General features: G+C 45.6%; 1 long non-coding RNA gene across 1 annotated transcript; it reads right to left on the bottom strand.

Moving 5' to 3' along the window:
* Positions 1 to 4441: 4441 nt before the first annotated feature.
* LOC116091879 lies at positions 4442 to 15983 on the bottom strand. Its single transcript, XR_004119100.1, has 3 exons — positions 15868 to 15983; positions 15259 to 15428; positions 4442 to 4584 (listed from the first exon to the last, which is right to left on the bottom strand). It is a non-coding gene; the product is annotated as an uncharacterized LOC116091879 (long non-coding RNA).
* Positions 15984 to 16131: the final 148 nt, after the last annotated feature.

Genomic DNA, 16131 nt, shown 5'->3' on the forward strand with positions numbered 1-16131 from the left:
GAAATCTGCCTGCCTCTGCCTCTGCCTCCCAAGTGCTGGGATTAAAGGCGTGCGCCACCACCGCCTGGCTAAAAAAAGCTTTTTTACAGTGATGGCACAAAGGTCTATAGAGGAGAATGAGCTAAGACCTGAAGAGACAACACAGGAGAGCTAAGTGGCCAGAAAAGTCATAAGGAAAGCCACAGCACAGCCACAGGCAGCAGTGGCTTCTGTGCTGGAGCTCATGGAGGCGTTTTTCTCTGCTGGAGCTCATGGAGGCGTTTTCTCTGCTGGAGCTCATGGAGGCGTTTTCTGTGCTGGAGCTCATGGAGGCGTTTTCTGTGCTGGAGCTCATGGAGGCGTTTTCTCTGCTGGAGCTCATGGAGGCGTTTTCTATGCTGGAGCTCATGGAGGCGTTTTCTATGCTGGAGCTCACGGAGGCGTTTTCTATGCTGGAGCTCATGGAGGCATTTTCTCAGTTGAGTTTCCTTCTTTTCAGATGCCTCTAGCTTGTGACAAGGTGACTTAAAACTAGCCAGGGCAGCGCCTATGTTAGGCAGTTCACAATTACTTCTTTCTTCTCTTCTTGATGGCGTGTGATTTCTGTAAGTGCCTGCACAGTATAGCCACAAGCAGCAGTGGCTGCTCCCTGTTACCTTCTCGGAGGGTTAACTACTAACAACTATGTAAATGCAGCTGATTAGCGCTCCACTTTCTTCATTCCGTGAAGAGATCACTGTTCCAATGTCCATGCTGTGTCCAGGAAGCAGGGTATTGCTAGGTCATCCAGGTAGTGTCTTGAAGGAAGGACAGACCGATTATTCAAAGGATTTGAGGGATGGGGTTGGTTATTTTTTGGTTTTTCGAGACAGGGTTCCTCTATGTAGCTTTGGAACTCTCTCTGTAGAGCAGGCTAGCCTCAAACTCACCGAGATACCGAGATCTGCCTGCCTCTACCTCCCAAGTGCTGGGATAAAGGCACCACCACTGCTGGCTATTTGAAGTTCTCACGATTCCAAAGGGGGCATAGCTAGGGCAGCCAGAGCCCTGAATACCTGTTGGGAGTGATTAGATAATGCTGAAGGCTGATAATGGTCTCCTGTCTACTAACTTGATGCATACACCTTCCTAATTGTCTGAAGGGCTTTGGAACAACAGCATGAGGTCATTCTGCCTTCTCCCATGCCTTGTCTGGTGGTGCTCTTCATGCAGGTCTTATACTGTCAAGTATGGACACTCTGGCCTTCATGTTCAGGTTTATCTACAGAACTGTAAATGGATACCCCAGCAGTTCTTTGACCTGATGTGTACCCCAGCAGAGTACCTACCTTAGGAAGAACCAGGCTTGGGCATGGGAGACATGCCACTGGGGTTGGAGCATTAAGAGCCTGCCAAGGTGTGGTTCCCTTGCTACCAGTGGTGAGAATGAATGCTTATATAGAGATGCTGCAGCAGCCATACCCTCCACTGGGTACCTTGCTTGCTTCTTCAGGGCCCCCAGCACCTACAGGAAGGCAGGCCAGCTCTTCCACTTGAGAATCTCCTACTACTAAGTCAGTTGTTACCAACTCCCTCTTTACTTGGGGCCTGGGAAGCAGAAATGGGAATTGCCACCCTACCCCACTTCCCGATCTACTTATGCACAACTTACATGAAACCAGAGCTGACCCTGGCGATCTATCTGACCCATCCCCAGTCCCTACTGTGGGACCTAATGCTGCCAAACGAGACAGTGCCCCCACAGGCTGAGAAAAGGAACTGGTCTTGAGCTCACAGCCTACTGAGGGTGAAACTCAACATCAGAATCTCAAAAATAAGATTCAAGATGCTCCAAGCAGAATTACTTTGCTACTAAAGAACCATAAAAGACAAGCACCAAGGACAGAAACACAGGTGTGGGCAGGCTGTAAAGCTATGCTCAAAATACTAGAAAGTTCCAGCAAGAAGGAAGAGGAGGAAGAGGAACAGGAGGAGGAGGAGGAACAGGAGGAGGAATAGAAGAAGAAGGAGAAGGAGGAGAAGGAGAAGAAGGAGAAAGAGAAGGAGGAGAGGAAGAGGAGGAGGAAGAAAAAAGAGAAAAAGAGGAAGGAAGGAAGAAAGAAGAAAAAAAGAGGAGGACAAGGCTGGAGAGATGATTCAGCAATTAAGAGACTGTCTTCTCTTCAGGTTCAATTCCCAGCACACAATCTTCTGTCTAAGACTCCAGTCTAAGGGGATATGATGCCCCTTCTGGCCAGGCACCAGATAATCACATCGTGCATAGACATACACACAGGCAAACCCTCATACACATAAAATCTTTTAGAAGAAAAAAAAAAAAAGAGACTGATTTTTCATGGTCCTAGAGGCTAAAGTGAGAAATCCAGGAATTAGAGTCTGGTTCTTCCAGGGTTTCTCCTCTGCTTCCAGATGCTGTCTGTCCTGAGTTAAGCCACACCCTTCCTTCTATTAAATATGTCTCCCCAGGCAAGGCCACTGGTGTTTGCAGGTTTTGTTAGATCTTTTTAGGTTCCAGAAACTACAGTAGTCTTGGCAAACAGCTTCACCTCTCCAATCATCTGGTACAATTGAGCACAGACAGTGCCGTCTCCTGCTCTGTGCCTCTAAGAACGCCATGCAGCCTTTGGCTTCCCCCACTCCTTATCTGTTTACCCATTACTGCTAGCTACTAGTCTCTCTTATTAATATAAAAATTACCTTTTTAAGGGACAGTAGGTATGGCCACTGTTGGGCCAGACTGCAAGCAACAATACTCATCTGGCAGATGCCTTCCTCTCATCTACTCCATTCACATAAGATGGGTTTGTTCACCACCGGGAAATACAGATGCATCCAGTGCTGATGAGCTTTCCCTGATGACTCAAGGGTGCACAGCCTGGGATGCTCTGCCCTAAAGGGCTGAGAACATAGCTGTAGCTGCCTGCATAGAAGCTACCCCAGTCTCCTTCACTTGTGATTGCAAGGCCTGGTTTCCAGAACCACTGCACCTGGCGTGGGGAGAGGAGAGTATGTAGACCCCTTTACTACTCAGTCTATGTGGCCCCTGCCTACAGTCAGCAAGGCCTCAGCACAGGTGTCAGTCATTGTCTAGGTGTTCGTGGGGCTGACTTGGCTCACTCTTTTCCACCAGAGCAGAAACGTTCACAAACCCAGGAGCTCCAGTGGTCAGAGGAAAGCTGTTCAATAACATACTATTTCAGGACAGGTAGAACACAGCCACAGCTCCAGGCAGTCCTGGGTGTGAGCGGTTCTTAGCTCCTGAGAACCTCCTTTGACAGGCTATATAACCCTGTGCAGGTATTTCCCTTTTGCATGGAACTCCTGTGGGCATGGGTGTTTCCTCAGAGTTCCCATGACATCCCTCAAGAAATTTGGTCCATTGGGCTCCAGTTTCAGGATTACCCCGAGCTTCATTTGGTGCATCTTAGTCCAGAGCTAAGTTCCCGAAATTGCTGCTGGCCTCCACAGGCTCTTCATGAAGTCCCAGCAGCTCTTCCACTGAGGGTTGTCACAGGGAGAATCTGTCCCCTGCAGCTTCTGCTCTGCACCATGGGCTAGCGGGAACCCCCAGGGCCTGCAGAGCAAGTGCAGTTATTTTTTTATTTTTTTATTTTCTGGTTTTTCGAGACAGGGTTTCTCTGTGTAGCCCTGGCTATCCTGGAACTCACTCTGTAGACCAGGCTGGCCTCAAATACAGAAATCCACCTGCCTCTGCCTCTCAAGTGCTGGGATTAAAGGTGTGCGCCACCACTGCCCGGCCAGTGCAGTTAATTTTATCTGAAGAACAGTTTGCATGCTTCCTGATTTCCAGTCAGAAGCAGTGTCCACCCTATAATACAATTGGGTAAGAGGGACACAGCTATTTACAGGGTGCAGGTCCAAGTACACCAAGTCCACAGCTTGTACCTTAAACCCTCCCTGCCCCCCACTTCTCTAAATTCTCTCATTAGGACCTTACCAACTGCTATCCGTTTTATCCACGAAATTTCTCAGTAATAACCTGGAGGTTCCCACCAGGGAGGAACACTGCAACACTCCTCTTTCTCTCAGAGTTTTATTCCTTCAATGCTTTCTCCATCTCATTTCTTCTTTCTGTAGTACTGAAGGTCTAACCCAGGACTTTCCACATGCAGGCCGGGTGCCTGGCTGCAGAGCTTCATCTCTAGTCCACCTCATTTCTTCATTCTATCTTTTACAATGCTGCTTTCCTGAAGTAACCAGGATTCGCTGCAGTCTTTTCCCATCTCTTATTAAGTTAGTGTTCTGTTAACATTTCTAGGCCCTAAGGAAGCTGAGACTAAAGATTTAATAAGTCTTCTTGAAATGTCTTTATTTTGCAGATGGGTCCTCAAGTTAAAGGCCCATCCTTATCCACATTGGCCATGATCTGAGGTCATAGTTTTATAGTAAGTCAATCCCATTTGGCTTGTACACTGTTAAACCAAAGACTCAGAACAGAGGGATTTTTGAAATAAAGGGTTTATTGAGTCATTAGAGGTGCTGGTCAGAAATCAGCCAGGTTTAAACAGGTTCTGCAACTTCCAGGAGCAGAGCAGGATCACTGTGAGGGTTCCTCGACAGGATCAGTACCAAGAACATTTCTTCCTAGTGAGAATTGGGAAGGGATACAATAAATAGGATCACAAGGAGTCTACACTAGTTATCAACTAGAGGAGGGGGGAACAAAAAGAAAGACCTGAAGACATGCCTCGGTGGTTCAGAGCACTTATTGCTCATAGAGAGGAGCCAGTATCTTACTTAGGGTTACTATTGCCGTGATAAAACGCCATGACCAAAGCAACTCAAGGAGGACAGGGTTGATTCCATTTACATCTCCACATCGTTGTTCATCGTTGAAGGAAATCAGGACACAAACACAAATAGGGTGGGGCCTGGAGTCAGGAGCTGATGCAGAGAGGCTATGGAGGGGTGCTGCTTACTGGCTTGCTCAGCCTGCTTCTTACAGAACCCAGACCACCAGTCCAGGGATGGCACCACCCACAATGGGCTAGGTCATCCCTGGCCAATCACTAATTAAGAAAATGCCTTCCAGCTGGATCTTATGAAGGCATTTTCTCAATTGAGGTTCCCTCCTTTCCAGTGACTCTAACTTGTGTCAAATTGACATAAAACTAGCCAGCACATCCAAGTTCTGTGTCCAGTTCTCTCACAACCACCTGTAACTGCAGTTCCAGAGGTTCCAACACCTTCTGGCCTTCATGGCACCAGGCACACATATGATACACAGACATACAGACAGACAAAAACCCATACATATAAAATAAAATAAATACACAACCACTCCCCTCTTCTCAGTAAGAGTCTGACATGGTGGTACATGCCCTTAATCCTAGATCTTAGGAAGTGGAGGCAGGCAGATCTCTATGAGTTTGAGGCCAGCATGGTCTATATAGAAAGTTCTAGGATAGCCAAGGCTACCTAGTGAAACTCTGGCAAAAAAAAATGTTTGGAGGTAGAATGGCCATCACAAGCTCTGAGCTGGGCTGGCTGGGTGGGTTAGTAGGGCACCTAGAGGTCTCTGGGACATGCATATGGACAGTCTGTTGCTGGCTTTCGATGACTTCCCCAATTTATTCCCCACCTAGCCTCGAGCCTTTGTAATTTACATCTAAGATGTCTTGAGGGGATGATGATGGTGGTGGTAATCAATGCAGAACATATCCACTGCTTCATTTTGGTGCAGCACCCACAAGTAGAAACAGGGACCCCTTTCTTGGAAGCTGGCTTCTCAATGACTTCTCTGGAGTCTTCCTAGCTGGCAGCTTTCTGGAGTAGCTTGTGTGTTCCAACCATACTTAGCCTTCTAAGGCTGTTCATGGGAACCTGGGGATCCCAGGCCAACTTGAACATGCTAGTCAGGCCCCAGAACCTTGTCTGTCATGTACTCTACTGTCCCCTTTAAGGACTGATGGCTTCTTCATACCGACACACCAGATTCTAGTTTCTAGGTTTTCTTACCCCCACCCATCCCCCCTGACACACTGGCCATCTTCTGGATGACCAAACATCTTAGAGATACTGTCTTAGTCAGGGTTTCTATTCCTGCACAAACATCATGACCAAGAAGCAAGTTGGGGAGGAAAGGGTTTATTTAGCTTACACTTCCACATTGCTGTTGATCACCAGAGGAAGTCAGGACTGGAACTCAAGCAGGTCAGGAAGCAGGAGCTGATGCAGAGGTCATAGAGAGATGTTTCTTACTGGCTTGCTTCCACCGGCTTGCTCAGCCTGCTCTCTTATAGAATCCAAGACTTCCAGCACTGGGATGGCACCACCCACAAGGAGCCCTACCCCCTTGATCACTAATTGAGAAAATACCCCACAGGTGGATCTCATGGGGGCATTTTCCCAATTGAAGCTCTCTTCTCTGTGATAACTCCAGCCTATGTCAAGTTGGCACATAAAACCAGCCAGTACAGATACTGTTACTGTTCTAGAGGTGGTGGGAGGGACCTGGGAGAATGGAGCCAGTAAATGAAGTGAACTATAGTATCATACAGTAGTGGACTTTATTAAGAACCCCAGACAATTACTCTGAGGGTTAAGAACTGTCTTATGAGTAGAGTTCTCATGAGTTCAGGCTATATACAATTACAAGGACAAGCCACACATGGCAAAAACATGTTTTTCCATAGAAGCATATAACATTAAACATTAATTAACTAGCTCCAGCAAGCAGTAATAAGTACTCTGAAGTAAACTCACTCCTGTCTGCAGCATCTGGGTGGAGCCTGAAGACACATTCCAAGAATAATTCCATGTTTTGAGGAAACTGATGTCAAAGACTTGTTTTCTTGGAGTTTTCTCACAAGTGCTCTGAAGTCTCAGACAAGTTCATCCATGGGCCATGTTATGATGAGGTACTTCCTACTATCCCAGCATAATTTCTTTTTTTATGGGTGGCCAGGAGGTTGGTGTCCTGAGCTCAAATACCTCTTCTGGAGTGATGCAGCCCAGAATCCACCTTTGTCTTCTCTCTCACTTTCCTTTCAACCGTGGCAGACATTAGTGACCACGGAGGCCACAGAGAGCATTGGATCCTTGGAGCCAAAGTTACAAATAATTGTGTTGTTTTGTTTGTGTTTCTCTGTGTAGCCCTGGCTGTCCTGTGCCACGCCCACTTCAGTGGAGTCTGGGTGTCAAGCATGAAAGCTTGGCCACAGATCTGAGGCGTACAGCTTCAGAGAAGCTAGCCTCCTGGAATTCGTTGGTGTTCCCTAACTCAGATGTGTTCCAGAATGGTCTTTGCAATAGTCAATGGAGAGTTTTGCATGCTTTCTTTATTATTCAGGCATAGAGGTGCCCCAAGAAATGATTTGTAAATAGCCAAGCTAGATTAAGTGTTGTTTCCTGGCCCCCCGCAGTGTTCCAGCATCCTAATAGGTACCAAGCTGTTGTTAGCTTGGAATTTCACAAGGAAGCTACCTTAATCAGACAGATTGTCTCTAGAGTAAGAGATAGAGATCAGGCATTGGAGTTTACTGTCAACAAAGTAAAATTAGAATTGTCTCCAGAGAAGGAGAAAGAGATCAGGCATTATAGTTTACCGTCAACTAAGTAAAATTAGTCATGTGCGGAAGACTACTTTACATACTAGAGGGAAGCCAAAAGGCTTCCCTGCAAATTGGGAATCTGTCACTAATGCTTATAGTTACAGCCAAAGCCATTCCCAAAAGCTGCAAGAATGGGACCTCCTGGTACTTACCTCCAATGAGCCCAGAGGATTAGCTTAGGGCTGGCAAGTTGGCTCAGCGGGAAAGGGCACCAACTGCTCTTCTGTTAAAATCATTCTGTTAAGATCAAATTGACTTTGTTGTAGTTGTTGCCTGCCTGGTTTCTGTCAATTACCCTGACTGTTTATCTAACTTCCTTTTGTCTTCTGGATGACTATAAAAGCCTAATGCTCACTTTGTGCAAATACATTCAGATCCTGCACTTCCTTGTGTCATGTCTGCCTGTCAATCAACCGACTTCTTGCCCGTCTGACTACCAGGACCCTATTTCTCCCACGGGTTAAGGGGCCAAGGCTTGCCAGCCTGTTGCAGTCCTGGAACTCACTCTGGAGACCAGGCTGGCCTCAGACTCAGAAATCCGCCTGCCTTTGCCTCCCAGGTGCTGGGATTAAAGGTGTGCGCTACCACCGCCTGGCTTCCTCCTCTTTTTTTTAAAACAGGATCTCACTATATAGAATTTACAGTGTAGATGAGGCTTGTCTCTGTTTCTTCTGAATGCTGGGCTTCTACTTCCTGAGTTCAGATATAGTGCTACCAGCTACCTCAGGCTCTTGGTTCCATGACTTCTCCAACATGAACTACAAACCAAATAAACCCTGATCCCTTAACTTGCTTTTGTCAAAGCAGGAACTAACACTCTGAAAGAAAACACTTTAAAGTCATTTATTCAAGACTGTATCAAGACTACATAGGATCTTCTAAACAGAGTATTAAAGTAAGTGCTTGAAGTAAAGCTCAAACAAAAGAGGACAGTTAACCAAAGGGCTGTGGTAAAAACAGTAGCCCCATGAACAGATGCTCAACATCTCAATCCTAAGGAAAATACAATTGAAATTTACACAATGTCTTATGGTCAGATTGGGCAAAAGTAAAAGCTGATATTAGTTTTGAAAACTGGATCTTTTGTGATGAATAATTTTATATCAGATTAAACAGATTTTGCCAAACATGCCACTATCCCTTTCTTGGGTGCTTTTAAAATATTTATTTATTTATTTTTAAAATCTGATCTCTCTACATACTTCAGGCTGGCCTGGAACTCACAGAGATCTGCCTGTCTCTGCCTCCTGAGCCCTGGGATTAAAGGTGTGCCCTGCTGCACCTGGCTTTGGGTGCTCTTAAACAAATGAAGCTAAAGTCTTTAAAATACTCCTGCAAAGGTGTTTACAGCAGTTTTAGTTTGGGACAGTAAACTGAAGTCCCGCAGCACAGGGAATACCCTATGTGCATAAAGAAAGGGACCTTATGCAGCATGCATGAGGCAAATAGGTAGGGTGGTGCAGCTTGGGGGCACAGAAGACCCTGATGATAGTTGTAACAGACTCTTATAGAAACGAGGAAATTATACCTTTTAAAATCCATTTGTATGTATATGTGTGGCATCTATGTCTGTATTTATGTGTGTACATATGTGAATATGTATTAATCAGAAATAGATGCTGAGTGTCTCTTCTTCTAATACTTTCTGTCTCTGTCTATCTGTGCAGGCTAGGTTTATATCAACTTTTAAGCTAGAGTTATTTTTGGAAGAAGTCACCTCATTTGAGAAAATATTCCCACCAGATTGGCCTGTGGGCAAGCCTGCCCTGCACCTTTTTTTTGTGATTGATGAATGATGTGGGATGGCCCAGCTCACTGTGGGCAGTGCCACTTCTGGACACTATAAGAAGGAAGGCTGAACAAGTTGTGAGGGCAAGCTAGGAAGCAGCACTCCGTCATGGCCCCAGCATCCATCCTGCCTGCAGGTTCCTGTCCTGCTTGAGTTCCTTCCCTGACGTCCCCAGCCACAGACTGTTGCTGGAAATGTGAGTGGAAATAAACTCTTTTTTCCTCAAGTTGCTTTGGGTCATTCTGCTTTATCACAGCAGCAGAAGCCTTAAGGAACTGGAAGTGGGGCTGGGAGTGAGGCGCTGAGCATGTGCTTGGGGGAGGCTTGTGGTAGCATTTGAACTTTGGGAAAGAAAAACCAATGAGTGCTTATGGCTCAATGGATTGTTCATTGTGAGCTTAGAAGACAAGAGTGTTGAGAGAAATTTAGATAGTGGAAGCCTGCCATGTAAAATTTCATAGGGAAGTTTGAGAGTCCCTAATAGACTTTATCAGGGCCATTCACATGATACTTTGAATTAAGGACCATTAAGGTGCTAGCCTAGTCTACAAAGCAATTCCAGGACAGCCAGGGCTACACAAGGAAACCTTTTGTCCAAAAAAAAAAAAAAAAGGCCAGGCAGTGGTGGCGCAGGCCTTTAATCCCAGCACTTGGGAGGCAGAGGCAGGCGGATTTTGAGTTCAAGGCCAGCCTTGTCTACAGAGTGAGTTCCAGGACTATACAGAGGCTACACAGGGCTACACAGAGAAACCCCATCTTGAAAAAACAAAGCAAACAAAACAAAACAAACAAACAAAAAAGAAGAGACCAGCAAGATGGGAGGTGGTGACCCACGCCTTTAATCTAGTGCTCTGCAAGCAGAAGCACGTGGATCTCTATGAGTTTGAGGCCAGCTAGTCTACAGAGTAGGTTCCAGGACAGCCAGGGCTACATAGAGAAACCCTGACTGGCAACTTTAATTTTTTCAAAGCTTTTTTTTTTTTTTTAAAGATTTTATTTATTTATGTATATGAGTACATTGTCACTGTCCTCAGACGAACCAGAAGAGGGCATCAGATCCAATTATGGATGGTTGTGAGCCACCATGTGGTTGCTGGGATTTGAACTCAGGAACTCCAGAAGAGACATCAGTGCTCTTACCCATTGAGCCATCTCTCCAGCCCTCAAAGCTTATTTTTAATGATGGTTTTTAATTGCGTTAACCTCCCTTCTAGCCCACCACCCAACAGAGGTAGTGTAAAAGAAAGGATATGGGGGAAATGGACTTGTTTAGAAAGGGTTCTTTGGAGCAAATCCCATCTGTGTTGTCAGGAAATCAACAGTTTAGTTCACAGGACAGCAATGGCAGCTTGATCCACTCGCAAACGCTTCACAGATAGACCAACAGTCCAGTTAGGTAGAGTTGGGATAGCAGCAGTGGTGGCACTACCGAGCAGGAACAGCCAGGCCTCAGATGAATCAACGTGAGACAGCAGGAGGGATTAGGATCACCAGGTATGCCTGGAGAAGTTCTTGGCTGTCCTTCTCTTGACAAAGCAAAGATCAGCAAGGAATGAGACCAAAAAGTGTTGCACAGCTAGCTCTACCAGCAAGACAAGCCCAGCCTCTGTCACAGTCCATTGGGTTCTTTTTCTACTCCCTCTAAACATCATGGGTCTTGGCTCTGCTCATGCAACTGTCTCAGTTGACATCACTCTGCCAACTGGCCCAAGTCTGAGGAAGCAGCAAGAAGCCATAGCACACCACCAGAAGTTTTTTGATGTTTCTCTCTATAGAGTCCTGACAAATGAAGCTCAACTACAATATGTAAGTCAGACCAATAGATGCATGTCGTTAGCAAAGAATCCTTCATCATGGGTCATTTCACATGCTTGCTTTAGCAGAACATCCTTTCACCTGTGTCTGCTTCAGCAAAATGTTTCTTCATGTTTTTGCCCCAGCAAAACACCATCCAACACAACTGACTTTTTAAAGAATACTTGTTTTGGGACACTTCGCTGTCTCAAAACAAACAAACAAACAATTAAAAAACCCAAATAAACAAAAAGAGACCAGCATCAGTGAGGCAGAATCTTCTGGGAAGTGTTTCCTTTGGGTCAGTACAGAGAGGCTGTGGTCCAGAGACAGCCAAGGCTATACCTTCTGCTGGCAGTCAAATATGATACTGTAAAGCCAGGTGATGGTGGTACTACATGCCTTTAATACTAGCCCTTGGGAGGCAGAGGCAGGTGGATCTCTGAGTTCCAGGACAGTTGGGCTACACAGAGAAACTCTGTCTCCGAAAAAAAAGAAAAAGAAAAAGAAAGAAAGGAAGAAAGAAAGAGAGAGGGGAGGGAGGAAGGAAGGGAGAAAGGAAGGAAGGAAGGAAGGAAGGAAGGAAGGAAGGAAGGAAGAAAGAGAGAAAGAAAATGTGGGCTACAGAGATGGCTCAGTGGTTAAGAGCTGCTCTTCCAGAGGTCCTGAGTTCAATTCCCAGCTACCACATGGTGGCTCACAACTGTCTGTAATGGGATCTGATGCCCTCTTCTGGCATGCAAGTGTACACGCAGATAGAGCACGTCTATACATAAAATAAATGTACAATAAAATTATATTATATATAATAAGTAAAAAATTATTTTATTATAAATAAGTACAGTGTTGAGGCCTCGGTAAGAATTAAGGCTTAGATAGAATGTTAAAGCCTAGGTAACTGTTCCCTGGCTAGCCTGTCATTTTGCTGTTACTAATGTTATAAGGAAACTTTCTCACATGTTATTTCTGCTGTTACTAGGAATCTTTCTCACACCCAAGTTGATTGCACATTCTGTTATATTCTGTAGCCTTGGAAACCAATCACGATTGAAGTCAGTAGAACTGCTTTGTACAATTACCTATAATAAGCTTGGACCTGAACCAACCACCCAGCAGCACTTCCTGCACCTGTGTGTAAGCTTTTATGGTATTTGCTTTTATAAGCTGCCCCTGGGATGACCCCAACATAAGAGAGACACCTGCACCATTATAAGAAACTATTTGGAATATGACTTCTGTTTTGAGTAGTAGTAAAGTATAAGTTCCCAAGACCTCCCTGGAAAATGACATCCTACTTGGCAGAAAGAGACATGGATGTGGGTAACTGACTTCCTGGATGACAAGTTAGGGCATGAACATTAGACAAGGCAAGTCACCAGCCACAGTGAATACCCGAACCAATGGGCACAGGATGAGTGTACAACAAAGACAAGTTCCTAAGGAGGTACCCCATTCCTAAATCCTGATTGGTGGAATAATTTGGCACAATGATTTTAAATCTTTGGTTTTAAAAGTCCTTTAAAAAAGAACCTTAACTCGTGATCACTGTTCAGTTTCTGAGTTTGAGTCCAGCTTGGTCTACAGAGTGAGTTCCAGGACAACAAGGACCACACAGAGAAACCATGTGTGTCTGGAGAAAAAAAAAAAGTCCTGCAAGTAGTGTTGGCTTTAAAGGCATGAAGGGGTCATGGAGAGCAGCTGAGACTTGGCACTGATTAGCGGGGCTGAACTAAAGAGATGTTGGAGGAGACCACTGGTGAAGGTGCACCTCAAATTGCATGAACCTGAGGATTGAAGAGTTCATGGAGAGAAGTTGAGGCTCATGACTGTGTGACAGGGTCAGAGTCTTTGAGGAGAGCCTAGAAGGGGTTATTGGAGAAGATAATGTGGCCCAGTTTCAGAGCCCCCCGTGAGTGTTCTTAGAGAAGACAGGACCGTGGATGACTGCTGAGGACAGCCGCAGCCATACAGTGGAGCTGATCTGAGCTTATTAGTCAAGCTTTGTGTGCTGCAGATGGTAGTCCTGAACACTGAGGTCGCTGCCAGGCCCTCCAGAGCCTTGAGGAATGTAGGTCCTGAACATCAAGCCCTGAATTGTTAAACTGTTAAATTCCAAGTTTGGATTGATTTGACTCTAACTGCACTGGTTCTCCCATGGAGTAAGAAAGTATCTGCTTATATTTTATTTTACAGGAGTTCACAGTTAAAAGACTTTGGAATTTTAGAGAAACTTTGGATATTTTAGAGAGACTTTTATATATATTTTAAAGAACCTGAACTTTGAAGTGTTTGAATTTTTAAAGGCCATGTGACTTTTAAATGTTGAAATGCTTTTTACTGGGGCTGGTGAGATGGCTCAGCGGGTAAGAAGAGCACTGACTGCTCTTCTGAAGGTCCTGAGTTCAGATCCCGACAACCACATGGTGGCTCACAACCATCCGTGATGAGATCTGACACCCTCTTCTGGTGCGTCTGAAGACAGCTACAATGAATTACGCCGGAGCAAGCAGAGGTCCTGAGTTCAATTCCCAGCAGCCACATATCATGGCCATCTGTATAGCTATACAGTGTACTCATACACATAAAATAAATAAATAAATCTTTTAAAAAAAGAAATGCTTTTTACTGTGTTATTATTAACATTATGAGATATTGGGATGAACAAGAAAGACAAAGTATGCTTTAACAGTAATGTGTTTGTGTCTCAGCCTTGTCAGGTGCTACATTCCTGAGGTGGGGTCTGGGCTCTCTTGGTTCCAACCTGTGACCCACTCGTCCCTGTGTTTTGGGGTGAAACACTCATGAATCACTGGGACTGTCTTCATTCTTGTATGCTATGGGATATAAAGTCACAGAATTTCAAAGTGCTTGAAGGCTCAGGAAACACTCTGGCTTTGCCTAGGTCAGAAGGCAGCAGCAGTCATTGCGAGGTTGCTCTGAAGCAGAGTTAACTGTGCTAGCTAGTTTTTATGTCAATTTGACATAAGCCAGAGTCATTTTAGTAGAGGGAACCTCAACTGAGAAAATGTCCCTGCCAGACTGCCTCTAGGCAAGCCTGTAGAACATTTTTATTTTCTGGATTAATGATTAATGTGGAAGTGCCCAGCTCACTGTGGACAGTGCCACCCCTGGGCCGGTGATCCTGGGTTGTATAAGAAGACAGGGCAAACAGGGAAGAGCAAGTCAGTAAGCAGCACTTCCCCACAGCCTCTGCATCAGCTCCTGCCTCCAAGTTCCTGTCCTGCTTGAGTTCCTGTCCTGATGAACTTTTACCTCGAAGTGTAAGCAAAACAAGCCCTTTCCTCCCCAAGTTATTTTTAGTTATGATGTTTTATCACAGCAATAGAAGCTCCAACAAGGACACTATTTTTCTGTCTATGTCTATATCTATTATCTGTCTTCTATCTATCTATCTATCTATCTATCTATCTATCTATCTATCTATCTATCTATCATCTCTATTCCCTATATATCTATCATCTATCTATCATATCTATCTTGTCTCTATCTATTATATATTATCTATCATCTGTCTTATCTATCTACTCATCTACATAGCTATCTGAGACTGAGTCTCTCACTGAACCTGAAGTTCTGCAGTTCACTGGACTGGTTAGCCAGTAAGATCTCGAGATTCAGTAGCTTCTGCCCTCAACCCTCTCCACAATGCTGGGATTACAGACATGTGCCACCATACCTAGCTTTTACGTCAGTGCCGTGCCTCTGAACTCAGGTCCTCATGCTTGTATGGCAAGCTCTTCACCCACTGAACTATCTATCTCTCCAGCTCCATTTTCCCCATATTTTGAAGCAAGGTCTCCTGGAGCCCAACCTGGCTTTGTACTCAGAGGATGACCTTAAACATCTGATCCTCCTGCCTCCTGAGTGCCAGGACTTCACCAGGCTCCATCACAGCTGGTTTCATGTGGTGCCTGGGCTTGAACACAGGACTTCCTGCATGGTAGGTAAACAATTCTACCTATATTCAACTGAGCTTTATCCAGTACCTTATGTTTTAAAAGTTCAACAGGTCTAAAGGAAAGTGGCTTCCTCTGCCCCACCTACGTTTGCAGCTCTGCAGGAAGCAGCCCTGTAGCCTCTGGATGCTCAGTCACTTGTTACCTGACTCCATCTGGCCTGGCCCAAGTGAGAAGGGCAGAGGACAAGGTCCACAGTAACTGGGAGGGTGTCCCCAGTCCTGCCTTCTCTGTCATTCCCAGGTCAGTTCCAAAGTCCCATCCTGAGAACTAGGGACGCTGCTCTTCTTCCCTCCGCAGGAGCAAGATGTAAGCCTGGAATTAAGGAGGTAGAGTAAAAGTAGTAGAGAGCAGCCTGCCCCTCCCACTCCAGCCCCAGGTTGAAGTGGGTGGAGACGGTGTGGAGGACAGCAGGTGTGCAGGTCAGAAGCAGCACTTCCTCCAGCTATCCTTGGAAATTGGCTTCCAGCTCAGGTGAGGGACCTCAGGAGCTGTCCTGGTCTGTGGGCTGCCTTTGGTAGGGGACTGCCTGTCCTAGGTGAGTGAGGGGACTGCCTGTCCTGGGTGAGGGGAGCCTGCCTTGTGCTTTTTGTATGACTACCCAGTCTCAGGTGTGACGTTCCTGCGGTGGAGTCTGAGTTTTCTTGGTTCCTACCTGTGATCCACCCACTTGTCCCTGCACTTCGGGGTGCTGGCTGGAGTTACAATTCGGGCTCTGGGGAGGTCATTTGTCCTCTTTCCTCAGTTTCTCTACCTTCAGATGAGCTCGTGTCCCATTTAGCCTGTTCCCAGAAGTCCTATCCTCTGTTTGCCATTCTTGAAACACTGGGAATGTCTTCATTCTTGGGGGATATGCTATGAGATGCCAAGTCACAGAATTTCAAAGTGCTTGGAGACTCAGGGAACACCCTGGCTTTGCCTAATTCAGTGGGCAATAGCATCCATTGTGAGGCGTGCTCTGAAGTATTGCTGACCAGGAGCTGTACATTGGTAGGCTGGAGTAGGTCAGGACTTGGAA

The sequence above is a fragment of the Mastomys coucha genome, unplaced genomic scaffold (assembly GCF_008632895.1).
Source record: "Mastomys coucha isolate ucsf_1 unplaced genomic scaffold, UCSF_Mcou_1 pScaffold15, whole genome shotgun sequence".
Taxonomy (NCBI): domain Eukaryota; kingdom Metazoa; phylum Chordata; class Mammalia; order Rodentia; family Muridae; genus Mastomys; species Mastomys coucha.